The sequence below is a fragment of the Terrapene carolina genome, unplaced genomic scaffold, assembly GCF_002925995.2.
Source record: "Terrapene carolina triunguis isolate 2854851 unplaced genomic scaffold, T_m_triunguis-2.0 Scaffold508, whole genome shotgun sequence".
NCBI lineage: Eukaryota > Metazoa > Chordata > Testudines > Emydidae > Terrapene > Terrapene triunguis.
This window is the reverse complement of record NW_020664859.1, coordinates 522,540-539,637: the sequence shown is the minus strand read 5'-3', so window position 1 is coordinate 539,637 and position 17,098 is coordinate 522,540. Positions and strand designations below refer to the sequence as shown.

Here is a 17,098-nt window from a genome sequence, read left to right as displayed (position 1 = left end):
TCTTTGGAACCCCCTTTCAGGTAGTTGAAAGCGGCTATCAAATCCCCCCATAATCTTCTCTTCTGCAGACTAAACAATCCCAGTTTCCTCAGCCTCTCCTCATAAGTCATGTGCTCCAGCCCCCTAAGCATTTTTGTTGCCCTCCTCTGGACTCTTTCCAATTTTTGCACATTCTTCTTGTAGTGTGGGGCCCAAAACTGGACACAGTACTCCAGATGAGGCCTCACCAATGTCGATAGAGGGGAATGATCACGTCCCTCGATCTGCTGGCAATGCTCCTACTTATACAGCCCAAAATGCCTTTAGCCTTCTTGGCAACAAGGGCACACTGTTGACTCGTATCCAGCTTCTCATCCACTGTAACCCCTAGGTCCTTTTCTGCAGAACTGCTGCCTAGCCCCTCGGTCCCTAGTTTGTAACAGTGCATGGGATTCTTCCATCCTAAGTGCAGGACTCTACACTTGTCCTTTTTGAACCTCATCAGATTTCTTTTGGCCCAATCCTCTAATTTGTCTAAATTGTGCTTTGGCCTTCCTGATTGCATGCTCGAGCAATATTTGTATACTCCTCCCTAGTCATCTGTCCGAGTGTCCACTTCTTGTAAGCTTCCTTTTTGTGTTTAAGCTCACCAAAGACTTCTCTGTTAAGCCAAGCTGGTCACCTGCCATATTTGCTATTCTTTCTGCACATCTGAATGGTTTGTTCCTGCGCCCTCAATAAGGCTTCTTTAAAATACAGCCAGCTCTCCTGGACTCCTTTCCCCCTCATATTAGCCTCCTAGGGGACCCTGTCCATCAGTTCCCTGAGGGAGTCAAAGTCTGCTTTTCTGAAGTCCAGAATCCGTATTCTGCTGCTCTCCTTTCTTCCTTTTGTCAGGATCCTGAACTCAACCATCTCATTGTCACTGCTGCCCAGGTTGCCACCCAATTCTTCCCTGTTTGTGAGCAGCAGGTCAAGAGGAACACAGCCCCTAGTTAGTTCCTCCAGAAGTTGCACCAGGGAAATTGTCCCTAACACTCTCCAAAAACTTCCTGGATTGTCTGTGCACCACTGTATTGCTCTCCCAGCAGATGTCAGGGTGATTGAAGTCCCCCATGAGAACCAGGGCCTGTGATCTGGAAACTTCTGTCAGTTGTCCAAAGAAAGCCTCATCTACCTCGTCCTCCTGGTCTGGTGGTCTATAGCAGATATCACCCTTGTTGCTCTCGCCTCTAAACTTAACCCAAAGACTTTCAACAGGCTTGTCTCCAGATTCATACTGGAGCTCTGAGCAATCATACTGCTCTCTTACATACAGTGCAACTCCTCCAACTTTTCTCTCCCGCCTGTCCTTCCTGAACAGTTTATACCCATCCATGACAGTGCTCCAGTCATGTGAGTTACCCCACCAAGTCTCTGCTATTCCAATCACATCATAGTTCCTTGACTGTTCCAGGACTTCCAATTTTTCCTACTTGTTTCCCAGGCTTCTTGCGTTCGTGTACAGGCACCTAAGATAACTAGCCGATTGCCCTACTTTCTCAGTGTGACTAAGGAGGCCTCCACTGTTGCACCCTCCTCCTTGTGTTTCCTTCCGGTATCCCACTTCCCCACTTACCTCAGGGCTTAGGTCTCCATCCCCTGGCAAACCTAGTTTAAAGCCCTTCTCACTAGGTTAGCAAGCCTGCCTGCGAAGATGTTCTTCACTCTCTTCGTTAGGTGGATTCCATCTCCTCCTAGCAATCCTTCTTCCTGGAACAACATCCCATGGTCAAAGAATCCAAAGCCCTCTCATAGAATCATAGACTATCAGGGTTGGAAGGGACCTCAGGAGGTCATCTAGTCCAACCTCCTGCTCAAAGCAGGACCAATTCCCAACTAAATCATCGCAGCCAGGGCTTTGTCAAGCCTGACCTTAAAAACCTCTAAGGAAGGAGATTCCACCACCACCCTAGGTAACCCATTCCAGTGCTTCACCACCCTCCTAGTGAAAAAGTTTTTCCTAATATCCAACCTAAACTCCCCCACTGCAACTTGAGACCATTACTCCTTGTTCTGTCCTCTTGTACCACTGAGAACAGTCTAGATCCATCCTCTTTGGAACCCTCTTTCAGGTAGTTGAAAGCAGCTATCAAATCCCCCCTCATTCTTCTCTTCTGCAAATTAAAGAATCTAAGTTCCCTCAGCCTCTCCTCATAAGTCATGTGTTCCAGCCCCCTAATCATTTTTGTTGCCCTCCACATCTTTCTTGTAGTGTGGGGCCCAAAACTGGACACAGTACTCCAGATGAGGCCTCACCAATGTCAAATAGAGGGGAATGATCACGTCCCTCGATCTGCTGGCAATGCCCCTACTTATACACCCTACTTATGCCCTCTCTCTGACACCACCTGTGTAACCATGCATTTACTTCCACTATTCGATGGTCCCAACCTGAGCCTTTTCCTTCAACAGGGAGGATGGACGAGACCATGACTTGCACCTCAAACTCCTTTATACTTCTTCCCAGAGCCACATAGTCTGCAGTGACCTGCTCAAGGTCATTCTTGGCAGTATCATTGGTGCCCACGTGGAGGAGTAGGAAAAGGTAGCAGCTCGAGGGCTTAATCAGTCTCGGCAGACACTCTGTCACATCCTGGTTTCTAGCTTCAGGCAAGCAGCACACTTCTCGAGTTTCCCCGTCTGGACGGCAGATGGATGAGTCTGTCCCCCTTAGGAGGAAGTCACCAACCACCACCAGCCATCTCCTCCTCTTGGGAGTGATGGTCGTGGAACCCCCATCCTTAGGACAATGCATCCCATGCCTTCCGGTCGATGGGGTCTCCTTCTGATTCCTTCCCTCAGATGACTCTTCCAAACCATTATCTGCCATGGTACCTGTGCAGAGAGCCTGAAAATAGTTTCTTACCTCCATCTGCATTTGGGGTACATGAGTTCTCCTCTTTCTTCTTCTAGAGGTCACATGCTGCCAATTTTCTTCCCCATTCTGCATTGCCCTCTCTGATTATTCAGCATGCTGTGCCTGCAGTACCAAATGCTGACTTCTAATGCTAAGAATGAAGGGAGTTTGGTCTGAGGGGGGGCTAGTGCCAAAAGGTGGTGGATCTTAGAAACAATACAAAAAGCACAAAATTAGCTTCTTTGGCTCAACAGATGGAAGAGTTTTTGAATTAATTATACCTGAGAATTTACAGATGTTTTTGTTGCGATAATGGTAAGGATGAGAACATGTTGCTTATTTGAAATATTGTCAGTAGAATGTTGTAGCTTAAACGTCACCTAAATTCTAGGGTTCTTTGCCATGTATTACAAGGATGTCAGGGCAGATTCTTTTATCTTTGGTATTTGAGATTCCTGTTTGAAAGGGCTCCTGAATTTGTCAGCGGATGATTGTTGAAGTCCAGCTGCTGGTGGAAGATGCAGGACCCACGGCTGAGATATGTATAGTGTGATTCTTGGCCTCATAATTTGGTGGCTGATCTGAGAGGGTGGGGAAGGTGGGCTCTGGAAGCTGTATGATGCCTGAAGAGCAAGGAGCTACTGAGCATGAGGCCCTACCCACACTCAAGTCCCCCTCTATTCTCCATGGGGTTAGGGCTAAGAAGATCTGCACCAACTATGTAGAGTAAACAGGGTCAAGACAGATAACTGGATTGTATATACATGGTAGGCTCTCTGACCTCTGTTGGGAGGGACACCAGAGTAAGTACAGTGGGATTTCCAGCCTGTTTGGAAGGGGAGGATGAGGTTGTGAAGGATGTTGGGTGGTGATATATTATTTATGAATACTGTTTGGGACTGGGTTGTGGGAATATTGCCTGTGTGACTATATTGGGTTAATTTACTGTTTGCATATGTTGGTTTCATTTAATAGCAGGGCTTTTAGGAGACAGGCAGGAAGGTAGCACAATGGCTGCAGATCAAACAGTTCCTGGTAAACAGGTCAGGAGGTTGGGAGAGACTACCTGAGCTATTGGCTGTGAGGATGAGACTCCTGAGCCCCAGACACAGATACACATCAGTTTTGCCAAGGCTGGGAATACACCAATCAGAAGGACTGTAAACAGTTAAAAATCTCTCGCTGTCTGGAGCTGGGAGCAGTGGTCAGGGAGTTTGTGAGGAATGGAGGGACATAGACCTAGAGGGAGGGTCTGAATCAGTTGCACCTTGCCTTGGCTTTCAGGGGGTGGTAAGCCTTCCGTAGATAGACGTGCGTGCAGATGTTTTGTTATTTTAAGAACCTTTTTTCTCTGTCCTGTGTCCCTACTGTTATATTTAAACAACACTGTTCAATACAAAACAAGGCTGTTTATGTCACTGTATTCACCACTGGTCACAGCTCCCAAAGGACAGATTTGCAGGTGCAGAACCCAAGTGGACCAGCTGAGAACTCTCAGTTGGTACACAGGGTACTGTATCCTGAGACCCAGTCTGCGGGTGGGAGAGGCATGGGATTCCACCCTGAGAGAGGTGAAGGCACAAGCCTGACACCTGAGGGAATGCAGCCTGCCAACCTGGTTTTAACCAAGCAGTAACTCCTGGACTCTGCTTACCCAGTGCCTATCCATGCACCCCTCTATGCCTCCTTTAAGCTTCCTTATATAGTATTTTTGGTACCAAAGTTCTTTCCTACACAGTTATATTTGGGTCTGTCACGAGGTGTCAGGTTGGCATTGGGGTGGCTATCCTCCTGTGCAGGGCACTGTGGCCTAGTGGCCAGAGTCAATAGGGCTGGGCAGGCAGCCCTCACCAGTTAGGGTGCAACAGCCTCCTGGCTGGGGCAACTCAGCAACAAACTCGGGCCTTGCGACCAAAGGAGAGCAAGTCGCCAACCAGTGCTGAAGCTGGCGGCCAGGGGTAGGGAGACTTGGGCTCTCCCTACTCCACTGGCTCCCATCCCAAGGCCATATCAGTGGCAAGTGGGCCCACCACTGGGTCGGCAGAGATCCCACTGAAACATGCTGACTCCGTTCCTGGTACCACAACCAGACCAATGTCTGGTTCCCCTGGGCTACTTCCTACCCTGTCTCTCGGCCCCATAGACTGCAGGTCCTCCATCTCCTTGGGGTGCTCGGCAGGTGAGGTTTCAGACAACACCCTCCCCACATGGGCCTCAGCGGACAGCTGGGGTTGTGGTATGGCAGGTCTCTGTGGCTTGGGGCTCCAACAGCTTCTGGGCAGGAGCCTGCAACCCACATCCACTCTCTTCCCCAGTCAGCCCAGACAGAACTGGGCTACCCTCATTTATAGTCTGCCTCTAGTTGGAGCATGCCCACCAAGGGGAAGGGGGCGTGGCCTCCTTAGCCCACAGGGTATGGTTAACCCCTGCAGGCTCAGTGCAGGGTAAGTACAATGGATCCAAGAACATGATTATGGGGCCTTATTTTCAATTGGACCTCAGCATAGCCTCTTTTGCTATGGGTGCAATGAACTGTGAGCAAAAATCAGATCTTTAGCATCCAAATGCCAGGGTTTGTGCACATAATTAACTGCAGGTGCAAAATATGCTGGCATGGCTCTTTGCAAGAGTAATTTTACCTGCAAAAAATGTAGGTAGCTATTAAACATTTGGAGCATAATGTCCATGGAAAGCTCATAAAATATTTAGAGGATCCAATAATAAAGAGTGTATGAACATGTGGGTTTGGGTGTGTGTGTGGGGTGGTCCTATGGAAAATGCAAAAAATCAAAACAACCTCAGATCACTAACCTACACAAACAAATTATCTGGATTCTTCTTCGAGTGATTGCTCATGTGTATTCCACAGTAGGTGTGCGTGCTCGCCACGTGCACCGGTGCCGGAATGCCCCAAGCCCCGGGATTTAAGTCGTGTGGTTTTTCTCGGCGTTCTATGCCAAGAAGCAACCCACACACAGACTGTTTGCGCTGCTTGGGAGAAACCCATATCAGCGAGAGGTGCAAGATCTGCAAATCGTTTAAGCCTCGGACCAAAAGAGAAAGGAACATTAGGCTCCAAGCCATTCTGATGGAGTCGGCGCTGACCCCGACTCTGGCACACCGCTCCGAACCGGTACCCGGCACCACGGTGTCGGTACACGGCGATCCACCAGTGCCATTGACCAGTCAGCACCACTCCCCGTCCATGGGGCACGCCAAGAGGGCCAAGAAGACTCCCTCTTTGCAGGCACCGGCACCGAGGGAAGTCTGGGACAGAGGCTAGGCCCATGTCGGGCAGTCCTCGATCCCCACTGGGCCCCAGGCCTCCGACTCACATAGAGCGGAGTAGCCCGGCCCCTTCGGAACAGGCTTCTCCGGATGTCGGGATGCCGTCCACGCCCAAAGCCCTCCAGGCGGCCCAGGATGTCTTGTCCAGGCCAGTGCCTGGAGCACCGCCGATGTCGGCCCCACGCTCCAGAGGCAAGCTGCCGCTGGGATCTCCGCAGTCGCCCCCGGCTCAGTACTGATCTCAGTCGAGGAAACATTCCCCATGCTGATCACCGCCCAGTGTCCTCTTGGGGCAGAGTCCAGGTGGATTGCTCTCGACGCCGAGCAGACTCCCGGGCTCAGTTCCGGCCGGCCAGAACTCGCGGCACCGGTCCTCCTCATAGAGAGCGGATATCGACAGGACCGCGACGGACATAATCGTAGGTCCTCGTCCCGGAGAGGGTGCTGCAGTCGGTCACGGCACGGTCGTCAATGCTGTTCCCGCTCGGGCTCCTGTTCTAAGTCTCCGCCAAGGCACCGCGGCCCCGGGAGCCGATCGCCGTTGCCTCACCGTCGCGGGTCCGCCCGTCGAGGCCGTTTGCGGAGCAGCTATTACCGTCGGTACCGGTCCTCCACGTCGAGATCGTGGTCCTGTGACTGTCGCAGATCTCAGCACTGCTGCTCCTCCCGTTCGGGAGACAGCAGCGGATCCTACGCCAGTCTGGTCTTCATTCGTAGCTGTCCTTCGACGGGCCAGACCGGTCAACCCGGGCAGCCGATCCCGCCGGTGCCACAGCAGGTGCAGTGGCACCAAGTGTCGAGCCGGCCCAGTGGTACCAGTGGGCACCGTGGCCTCTGGCGCAGCCCCTGGTGAGAGCTCACTCAGTGGCCGGAGCTTTGGAAGCACCGTTGGCCTCCCTCTCCAGACCCCCGACAAAGGAGTCGGTCGGACACTTGTCCTCGGTATCGCGCTCGGAGTTCGACCAGGTGGTGGATCCTCTGATGCCGGCCGACACCCAAAGCACCGCATCGGCCTCTTTGTCCCGCCAGGAGGAGGCAATTGCGGCCCCACCTCCCTCCATCCCGCAGGAGGACTTCAGGGCCCACCAAGAGCTCTTAAAGAGGGTGGCAGCAAGCCTCCACCTCCAGGCAGAGCAGATGGATGAGCCCTCGGACTCCCTGTTCAACGTGTTGTCCCCTTCAGCACCAGGTAGGGTGGCTAAAATTTCAAATGCCCTGTGGCAAACACTGGCCTCGTTGGCCCCCATATCAAAAAAGGTAGAACACAAGTACTTTGTACCCACTAAAGGTCATGAGTACCTATATACCCTCCCGGCGCCCAACTCCCTGGTGGTCAAGTCGATCAACCACAGGGAACGACAGGGTCAGCCAGCCCCGACCCCAAAGAACAAAGACTCTCGGAGGCTGGACTCTTTCGGAAGAAAAATTTATTCGTCTTCGAGCTTCCAGTTACGAGTGGCAAACCATCAGGGTCGATACAAATTTAATCTGTGGGGCTCCCTGCCTAAATTTAAGGTCTCTCTCCAGGAGCACGATAAGAAGGAGTTCAGGGTGTTGGTGGAGGAAGGGGCAGCGGCATCTCGGGCTTTCCTGCAGGCTGCCTCGGATGCTGCGGACACTGCCGCACGTTCAATGGCCTCCATGAGACGGGCGTCATGGCTTCTGCTCTCCGGGCTCTCCAGCGAGGCGCAATCTTCCATGCAAGATCTCCCGTTTGATGGGAAAGCTCTGTTCGCAGAGGAAACAGATACAGGGCTGCATGGCATGAAGGACTCCCGCATGACCTTCTAGACCCTGGGTCTCTATGTCCCGGCTCCGGCGAAACCTAAGTTCAAGCCTCAGCAGACTCCAACCCCGGCCGCCCTCCCGAAGTACGAGGCCGCCCATAAGAAGCAACGGGACTATAAGAGACGCCCTCACAGGCAGTCTCGGCCTGCCCCCCAGCCTGGACCCTCCAAGGGCAAGCAGGCGGGGAAAAGGCGATTTTGATGGGACGCTCGGGGGCAACCCCCCAGTCCTCATCAGGGATCCAACCCCAATAAAGCTTCCCTTCTCCAACCGGTTGTGTGCTTTCCTTCCGGAATGGTCTCGGCTCACTTTGGACTGATGGGTCCTCAACACCATCTCCCGGGGTTATACCCTCCAGTTTACCTCCTCCCTGCCCAACCACCCCCTATCCCCGTCCCTCCTGGGAGACCCCTCGCACGAAGCTCTGCTCGAGCAGGAGGTGGGGCGGCTCCTAGGACTAGGAGCGATAGAGGTGGTGCCCGAGGAGTTCATGGGCAAGGGGTACTACTCCTGTTATTTCCTTATCTCGAAGGCCAAAGGGGGTCTCAGGCCCATACTGGACCTATGGAGTCTGAACCAGCACATGGTGAAGCTCAAGTTCCACATGGTCTCTCTGGCCTCCATCATGCCCTCCGTGGATCCCGGGGACTGGTACGCTGCCCTCGATCTACAGGACGCGTACTTCCACATCCACATTTTCGAGGGGCACAGGCGCTTCCTCCGTTTTGTGGTGGGACAGAATCACTACCAATTTACGGTCCTCCCGTTGGGCTATCCACTGCCCCCAGAGTGTTTACAAAATGCATGTCGGTGGTAGCGGCCTACCTCAGGCAGTGGGGGGGTACAGATATTTCCCTATCTGGACGATTGGCTTGTCAAGGGCACCTCCCAGTCGCAGGTGAGGGATCATGTGGCGCTCCTCCTGTCCACGTGCACCACCTTGGGCCTATTGGTAAACACTACCAAGTCCACATTAGTCCCGGTCCAACGCATAGAGTTTACCGGGGCGCTCCTGGATGCAGTGTCGGTCAGGGCCTCCCTCCTGCCAGACAGGTTCGAGACCCTGAAAGGTCTCATCGACTCAGTCACAAAGTTCCTGGTCACAACAGCCAGGGTTTGCCTGCAGCTCTTGGGTCATATGTCGGCGTGCATGTACGTGGTCCGTCACTCCAGCCTCAGGATGAGGCCCCTCCAGCTGTGGCTGGCCTCGAATTTCTCCCAGGCCATGGACAGGATGGACAAGGCCCTCACCATGCCAGACGCTGTGATTACCTCCCTGCGATGGTGGTCCACCCCAAACAACATGCTCCAAGGGGTCCCATTCAGGGACAGGGCCCCGTTGCTGGGACTGGTGTCCGATGCATCGGACCTGAGTTGGGGGGGCCCATGTGGGGAGCTTTCAGACCCAAGGCCTGTGGTTGGCTCAGGATCTGACCCTACACATAAACGTTAAGGAGCTCAGAGCGGTGCAGTTAGCGTGTATGACCTTCCGCTCGCACCTGGAGGGCAAGGTAATCAGGATCCTTATGGACAACACGGCCTCGATTTTTTTATATCAACAAGCAAGGCGGGGCCCGCTCCTCTGCCCTCTGCCTCGAAGCCCTCAGGCAACAAGAGGGTGGATCGCTTGAGCAGGGACTTCTCGCAACACAAGTAGTCCCTCCACCTGGAAGTGGCCCACTGGCTCTTCCGAAGGTGTGGAACTCCCCAGATGGACCTATTCGCGACTTGGCAGAACCGGCAATGCCCCCTGTTCTGCTCCAAGGGGGGCCTGAGGAGGGGCACTATCGCCGATGCCTTTCTCCTGTCCTGGTCAGGCTGGCTTCTCTACACCTTCCCCCGTTCCCTCTAATCAGCAGGGTCCTGGAGAAGATAAAGTCGGACAAGGCCCGGGTCCTCCTGATTGCCCCGGCGTGGCCCAGGCAGTATTGGTACGGGACCCTCGTGGGCCTGGTGGTAGCTCCGCCATGGCCATTGCCACTATGCCCGGACCTGCTCTCACAGGACCAGGGCTGCCACCTCCATCCCAACCTAGTGGCTCTTCACCTTATGGCGTGGCTGCTCAATGGTTAGGTGGAGAGGAAAGGACATGCTCACAGCAAGTTCAGCGCGTCCTCCTCGAAAGTAGACGGCACTCCACTCGCCACGCTTATTTGGCAAAGTGGTCCCGGTTTTCTAGGTGGGCGGCAGACCAGGGTGTCTCCCCGGTGACCGCCCCAATCCAGCTTATCTTTGATTACCTCCTCCACCTGAGGGCCCAGGACCTGGCGCCCTCATCCGTCAAGGTGCACCTTGCGGCCATATCGGCCTTCCATCCGCCAGTACAAGGACACACGGTGTTTTCCCATGCTATGACTGGCCGGTTCTTTAAGGGTCTAGACCATCTTTTCCCGTATACTAGACCCCCGGTTCCACAGTGGGACCTAAACCTGGTGTTGGCTCGTTTCACGGGGCCCCTGTTTGAACCACTGGCCACGTGTTCCTGGTCTCACCTCTCGTGGAAGGTGGCCTTCCTGGTTGCTATCACGTCGGCCAGGCAAGTCTCGGAGCTCAGGGCCCTGACCTCCGAACCGCCGTACACGGCCTTTCATAAGGACAAGGTCCAGCTCCGCCCACACCCCGCGTTCCTCCCGAAGGTGGTCTCCGCCTACCACATGGGTCAGGACATTTTTCTACTGGTCCTCTGCCCCAAGCCTCACGCATCCAGTGAGGAACGCCGCCTCCACACGCTTGACGTGCAGCGGGCTCTGGCTTTCTACCTAGAGTGGACTAAGCCGTTCAGAACAGTCCTCCCAACTGTTCGTCGCCTCGGCTGAGCGCGCGAGGGGCCAGCCGATTTCCACTCAGCGGCTTTCCAATTGGATCACTTCGTGCATCTGCTCCTGTTATGAGCTGGCGGGCATTCCCCCACCACCCATTGTGAGGGCACACTAGACCCGGGCACAGGCCTCGTCTGCTGCCTTTGTGGCCCACGTCCCGATCTAGGACATTTGTAGGGCCTCCATGTGGTTGTCGGTTCACACGTTCACCTCGCACTATGTGATCGTCTCCCAAACCAGGGATGATGCTGGGTTCGGCAGAGCTGTCCTCCATCCTGGGAACTTGTGAACTCCTACCCACCTCCAACAGATATAGCTTGGAATCACCTATTGTGGAATACACATGAGCAATCACTCGAAGAAGAAAAGACAGTTACCTTTTCCGTAACTGGTGTTCTTCGAGATGTGTTGCTCATGTCTATTCCACATCCCGCCCTCCTTCCCCTCTGTCGGAGTTGTCTGGCAAGAAGGAACTGAGGGTGGGGGGAGCGCGCAGCTCCCCTTATACCGCGCCAGGTAGGTGCCACTCCAGGGGTCGCGGGGGGTGCTCCCCCCTCCGGGTACTGCTAGGGGAAAACTTCCGGCACCAGTGCACGTGACGAGCACGCACACCTATTGTGGAATAGACATGAGCAACACATCTCGAAGAACACTAGTTACGGAAAAGGTAACTGATTTTTTTTCCATTCTGGGTTCTTCTGGTACTTAATAATATTATTACAACACCTCCTGAACTGGGTGTCAGAAACACTGAATGGCACCATTAGCAGAAATGTTTTCCAATGTTACCAATTTATCTTAGGCAGCTGAACAATTTAATTACAGCAGATTAATTGTTTTCAAGGCTGGTTTTCAAATCTCTCCTTTGGGTGTTTTGTAGAGTAACTCTCTTCATAGATTGATTCATAGAGTTTAAGGCCAGATGGGACTATTAGGTCATCTAGTCTAGTGTGACCTCCTGTCTAACACAGGTCATTAAATTTCATCCATTCACCCTGGTATTGAGCCCAGTAACTTGGTCCAGACCCTCAGCTGCTGTAAATCGGAGAAGCTCCACTGAAGGCAATGCCATTTTATGAAGTCTGTGGGGCTATGGCAGTTTACAGAAGATGAGGATCTTGCTCACATTATCTGTTTAGTACTAGCAACAGCCATCATTGCAACTGTATCTGACCAGGAGGGTAGGAATGTCTGCTTGCTGAGAAAAGGGGTGTCAGCCCATCTGTCAGTTAGTCAGTAAGAGTGCTCTGATTCCGGTGATGTCAGTTCCATAGAGGCTGAGCATGCATATTTCATTCTGTCTTCATTCCTGTTTGTTCTCAATCTAGAAGGTATTTACACATCCCAATCAATCCCTGTAGAACAGAAGAAAACAGTGGGTCAATTCTCTGCTCACATTCACTCTCACTACTGTCCAGCAGCACGGCTGTTTGACAGTTGGTATGGCTGTTATTGTAGCACTTTTTCTCTTGTAGAGGTAACTCCTACCCTCTCCTGAGTAGTGTGCTGACTCTGGGGAGGGAGGTGGTGTTGGGAACCTTATTCCCTCACACGCAAGCAGGCGGACAAGTTCTTTGACTATTCTGGAGGACTGGCTAATGAACCATCTCACACGTCCCCTAAGGGTGTGATCTGCTGTTTGAGGGGCCTGGTCTGGAGGAGAGTACAGGCTAGGGAGGTGGTGTAGTCTGGAGGAATCGTAGGGTTAGAAGGGGCCGCAAGGGTAATCTAGTCTAACCCCCTGCCGAGCTGCAGGATTTGTTGTGTCTAAACGATCCAAGACAGACGGCTCTCCAGCCTCCTTTGGAATGAGCTTCCAGTGAAGGAGCTTCCACAACCTCCCTAGGTGTCTGTTCCATTGTCCTACTGTTCTGACAGGTACGAAGTTTTTCCTGAGATTTCATCTAAATCCGCTATGCTATGGTTTGAACCCAGTGCCTCTTGTCCTGCTGTCTATGGCAAGAGAGAATAACTTTTCTCCATCTTTTTTCTGGTAGCCTTTCAATTATTTGAAGACCGCTCTCTTGTTCCCTCTTAATCTCCTCTTCTCCAAACTAAACATACTCAGCTCCTTCAGCCTTTGCTTGTATGGCTTGTGTTCCATCCCTTCGGTCATCTTTGTCATTCGCCTCTGAATGCTCTCCAGTTTCCCTACATCCTTTCTGTCCATTGGTGACCAAAACTGGACCCAGTTCTCCAGCTGAGGCTAACAGGCACAGCCTGGGGAAGAAGATGTTCCCGAGTTCTAATTGTGGCTTTGCTGATGGCTCTCGGAGAGGCTTTGGGCAAATGACTTTCCCGTCCACCTTCATTTCCTCCTTTGTGAAATAATGACACTAATGATGACGGACCTGCCTCACAGAGCGGTTATGAAGATTCCTCAGTTTGATTACAAAGTGCTTTGAATATGTGGAATTCTGGTTCTGCGCTGGGAGGTGCATGCTGCTGTTCCTATTTCCAGCAGCAAAGTATGTTCCAACACTCATCCCCTAGGCCTGTGTGAAGGCTGCCCTCAGCAGCAAATGTCCTGCAGAGAGAGAATGCTGCAGCCAGTGTTCTTGCTCCCTTCCCATCGCTCCCCAAGGCAGAATTGTGAAAGTTAGGGAGACTAACCAGAATGAATGATACTGGATGCTTCTCCAGTTTACCTCCTGGGATCATTCTGAGGGGCAGTGCTGCCACTGTAACTAGATTACTCTTGCAATTGTTTCTGAAATGACTTTGCCATACAATGATGTCATCAATTCCTGCTGTACTATGGAACACTTATTTGCCTCATTTGTGACAGTGAGATTTTGCAAGTATGTGATTCATAATGGTGGTGTAGGGAATTCTTGTGTGTGGCTGTGGATTAAGGGTAGGATGATATGTCTAGGAATCTGAAAGGGATATAAACATGCCTTGCTGATGTATATTTTTCTCTTGCTCGGAGGAACAGTGGAGCAGGTTGTTGTTGACATTAATCAGAACAGACCCATTGTAGTCTGGTTTGCTAATAGACCCATGGGAAAATACCTATTTTCTCTTTTCATTTACAGAAACCGAAATATTTGTGTAATGGCAAATGTCATCCAGGAGGTATGTTCCCATCTCCATCAGTTCACATGCCATTCTGGGGACAAAACACCCCCATTATAGCCTCCTGCAAAGTGATTCATTTGCAAGCCTTTTCCCTCTATGGAATAGTTAGTTTTGCAGCAAATGCATTTTTTTCTGTTGACCAAAACTACTTTCCATTTCATGCAGTTTCAAAATGTAATATCTCTGAGGAAATTTAACTTCTCTCAAGAGCCACTGTTGTGGCTAAAAGATTAATTCTGTTACCATTAAAAAAAACCCCTCATCCCTCCCAGATGTAAATCACTGAAACAATAATATTTATCTATTAAGTACTGACTATGTGCAAAGTAAAGGCAGTCCCTGGTCCAAAGAGTTACGTTGTGAATGACGGACAGAGAGATGACAGGACAGAGGCTGTGAAACCCAGAGGAGGGACTGACTTTGTATTCTTACTGTGTTATTAATTCATTGCAAAAGAAGTGAGTGTTCAGGAGGGACTTTGAATGAGGATAAGGAAGTGGCTTGGCACATCGGGACAGGGAAGAGATTCAGGTTCTAATTCAGGAAAGCGCTGAAAAATATACTTCAGTGCTTTCCTGAAGCAGGGCCACATTGCATAAGGTGCCATAGAAGAAGGTACAGAGATGGGAGATGGACAAAGCATCCAGACTGGCCTGCTTAGTAAGGGAGGTGTGGAGAGGGAAATGAGTTATTACAAATACCTAAATCAAAAAAAGTCATGGATATGAGGCCACAGAAATAATCGCTTTATGACAGGATTGGTCTTCTGTGTGGTGAATAGGAGCCAGATCCAATAGCCATGCTGGTCCATGGAAAGACTCCCATTACTTCAGTGGGTGCTGGAACTGGCCCGTGTGAAGGCCAGTCCTGTCAGGTTCATTGCTGCTCTTTCCAGTTTTATTCAGATTTTTTTCCCATGTGCATGATCACTGGGGGATTGTTCTCTCCCTTCCAATCATGGTAACCCCATCCCTTGCCAAGCAGCGCTGCTTCTTCAGCCATGAGGAATACAGCTCCTATGATCCCCACTACCTATTTTTCCCCTCCCCAAGATCCTGCCCTCCTCCTTTCTGTGCAGAAATATGCAGACATAGAATCATAGAATATCAGGGTTGGAAGGGACCTCAGGAGGTATCTAGTCCATTTCAAAGAGAAGACTTCAAAACCTGCTGTGACCTCCCACCTCCTCCTCCTCCATCACTCTCCCCTCTAATACCCTCTCCTCCTTTTCCCCCAGGATAGACACTGACTTTCCTTGCCTGCTAATCTCCCCACCTGCCTCTCCCATCTCCTGTTACACCTGTCTACTTGTGTCTCCTCCTGGATGTCTCCCCTTCACCTTAGCAATAGGGTTGAAAATAATGATGCTGTCATGAGAAAAAAAAAATGCTTCACCATTTGGCAGAGCCATGGAAATGCAACATTAGAGTTTAGCCAGTGATACTTGCAATGAGGTTGACTTCATGCAGCTATCTGTCTTAACTCATGTTTGCCACCTGCAAACATGATTCCTCCTTTTCTTTTTTCCCAATCACTACCTCCTTTGCATCTCTGGGTTTTTCTTTTTCCTTTTCTGACTTTGGGCCATCAGCAGATTTATTTCCTGATCTGAAGCAGGAGTGTCTGTTTTGAAGACAACTTCTTACCTTTTCCTTGCTAAAAGAATCTCAAGAATGAGGCCCGATGGCCCTAGCAGCATTCCACAGGTTCAGACTTTGTTTGCACATGTCTTGGGTGAAAAAGCAAGGTGCAGAGAATCCCTGGGAATGAATTCCGACCCTGCAAATACATTTTAGGTGCAGCTGTGCTACTGGGCAGGGATCTTTGGTGTATGTGCAGAAGGAACATGGAGCTTTCAATAAAAATGCATGTCTGTACATTTAGCTGCCGTGGCCTTGTCTACACTAGAAAGGGTTTGCCGGTATAGCGTATATTGGCAAAACAGTTCTTTTGCCGGTATAGCTTATACCAGGTCCCCAAACAAAATAAGCTATATTGGCAAAATGCTTTTTCAAAACACTAGGGCTTTTGCTGGCTTAGCTATTTTGGTTAGTAAGTGTTCTTTTCACACTCCTAACTGACAGAGCCATGCTGTCAAAACTTTGACCAGGTCTGTAGGATATGGCCATTTGTACAGTATTTTTGTTCTTTGGTAGAACCACCATGTCTGCAGTTATGAAGAGAGGCATGTAGTGTCACCACAATAAGGATGCCATCCTGCTGATGTTCTCTCTGTGGTACTAAGTATCAGAGGGGTAGCCGTGTTAGTTTGTATCCACAAAAACAGTGAGGAGTCCGGTGGCATCTTAAAAGACTAAGGCCTGGTCTACACTAACCTCCCAAGTCGAACTAAGGTACGCAACTTCAGCTACGTGAATAACGTAGCTGAATTCGGCATACCTTAGTTCGAATTTACCGCAGTTCAGACGCGGTCCACACACGGCAGGCAGGCTCCCCGTCGACTCCACGGTACTCCTCTCGCCGAGCTGGAGTACCGCAGTCGACGGCGAGCACTTCCTGGTTCGACTTATCGCGTCCAGACCAGACGCGATAAGTCGAACCCAGAACTTCGATCCCCAGCCGCCAAACTAGCGGCTGGGTGTAGACCAGCCCTAACAGATTTATTTAGGCATAAGCTTTCGTGTGTAAAAAACCCACTTCTTCAGAAGCATGGAGTGAAAATTACAGATTCAGGCATAAATATATTGGCACATGAAGAGAAGGGAGTTACCTTACAAGTGGAGAACCTGTGTTGACAAGGCCAATTCAGTCAGGGTGGATGTGGTCCACTCCCAATAATTGATGAGGAGGTGTCAATACCAAGAGCGGGAAAATTGCTTTTGTAGTGAGTCAGCCACACCCAGGATTATCTGGCTATTTGGACTCTCTCCTCAGACCCTACGCTACAGGCCTGATCGCCTACACAGATGCTTCGAGGTGGGGGGAAGAGCCCCATCCTACTATTCCTCCCTGGGAGGGGAGGAGAGCCAGTGGGGTAGTGTCATGGTGAGGCCACTGTGGGCCCTGTGTCATGGTGTGCCTCGGTCCAGACTGCCTTAATCCAATCCTGTTTCAAACAGCTAACAGACTCTGGAGACCTTTGCTCTCTGGCTGGCCAGCTGTTAATCTGACTCTGCTTTATTTTGTCAGTATGTGAGATGAACCGGACATGCTGGTCATCACCCAGTCTGAATTGCATTGTCCTTCAGTACACTGCTGGCACGTGTCCTCTCTTTGCTCTGCC

At 51.2% G+C, this 17,098-nt stretch overlaps 1 protein-coding gene across 1 annotated transcript in view; it reads left to right on the top strand.

Moving 5' to 3' along the window:
- Positions 1-17,098, top strand: part of EXD3 (exonuclease 3'-5' domain containing 3) — a 313,193-nt gene that overhangs the window by 223,498 nt on the left and 72,597 nt on the right. The window lies entirely within an intron of this gene.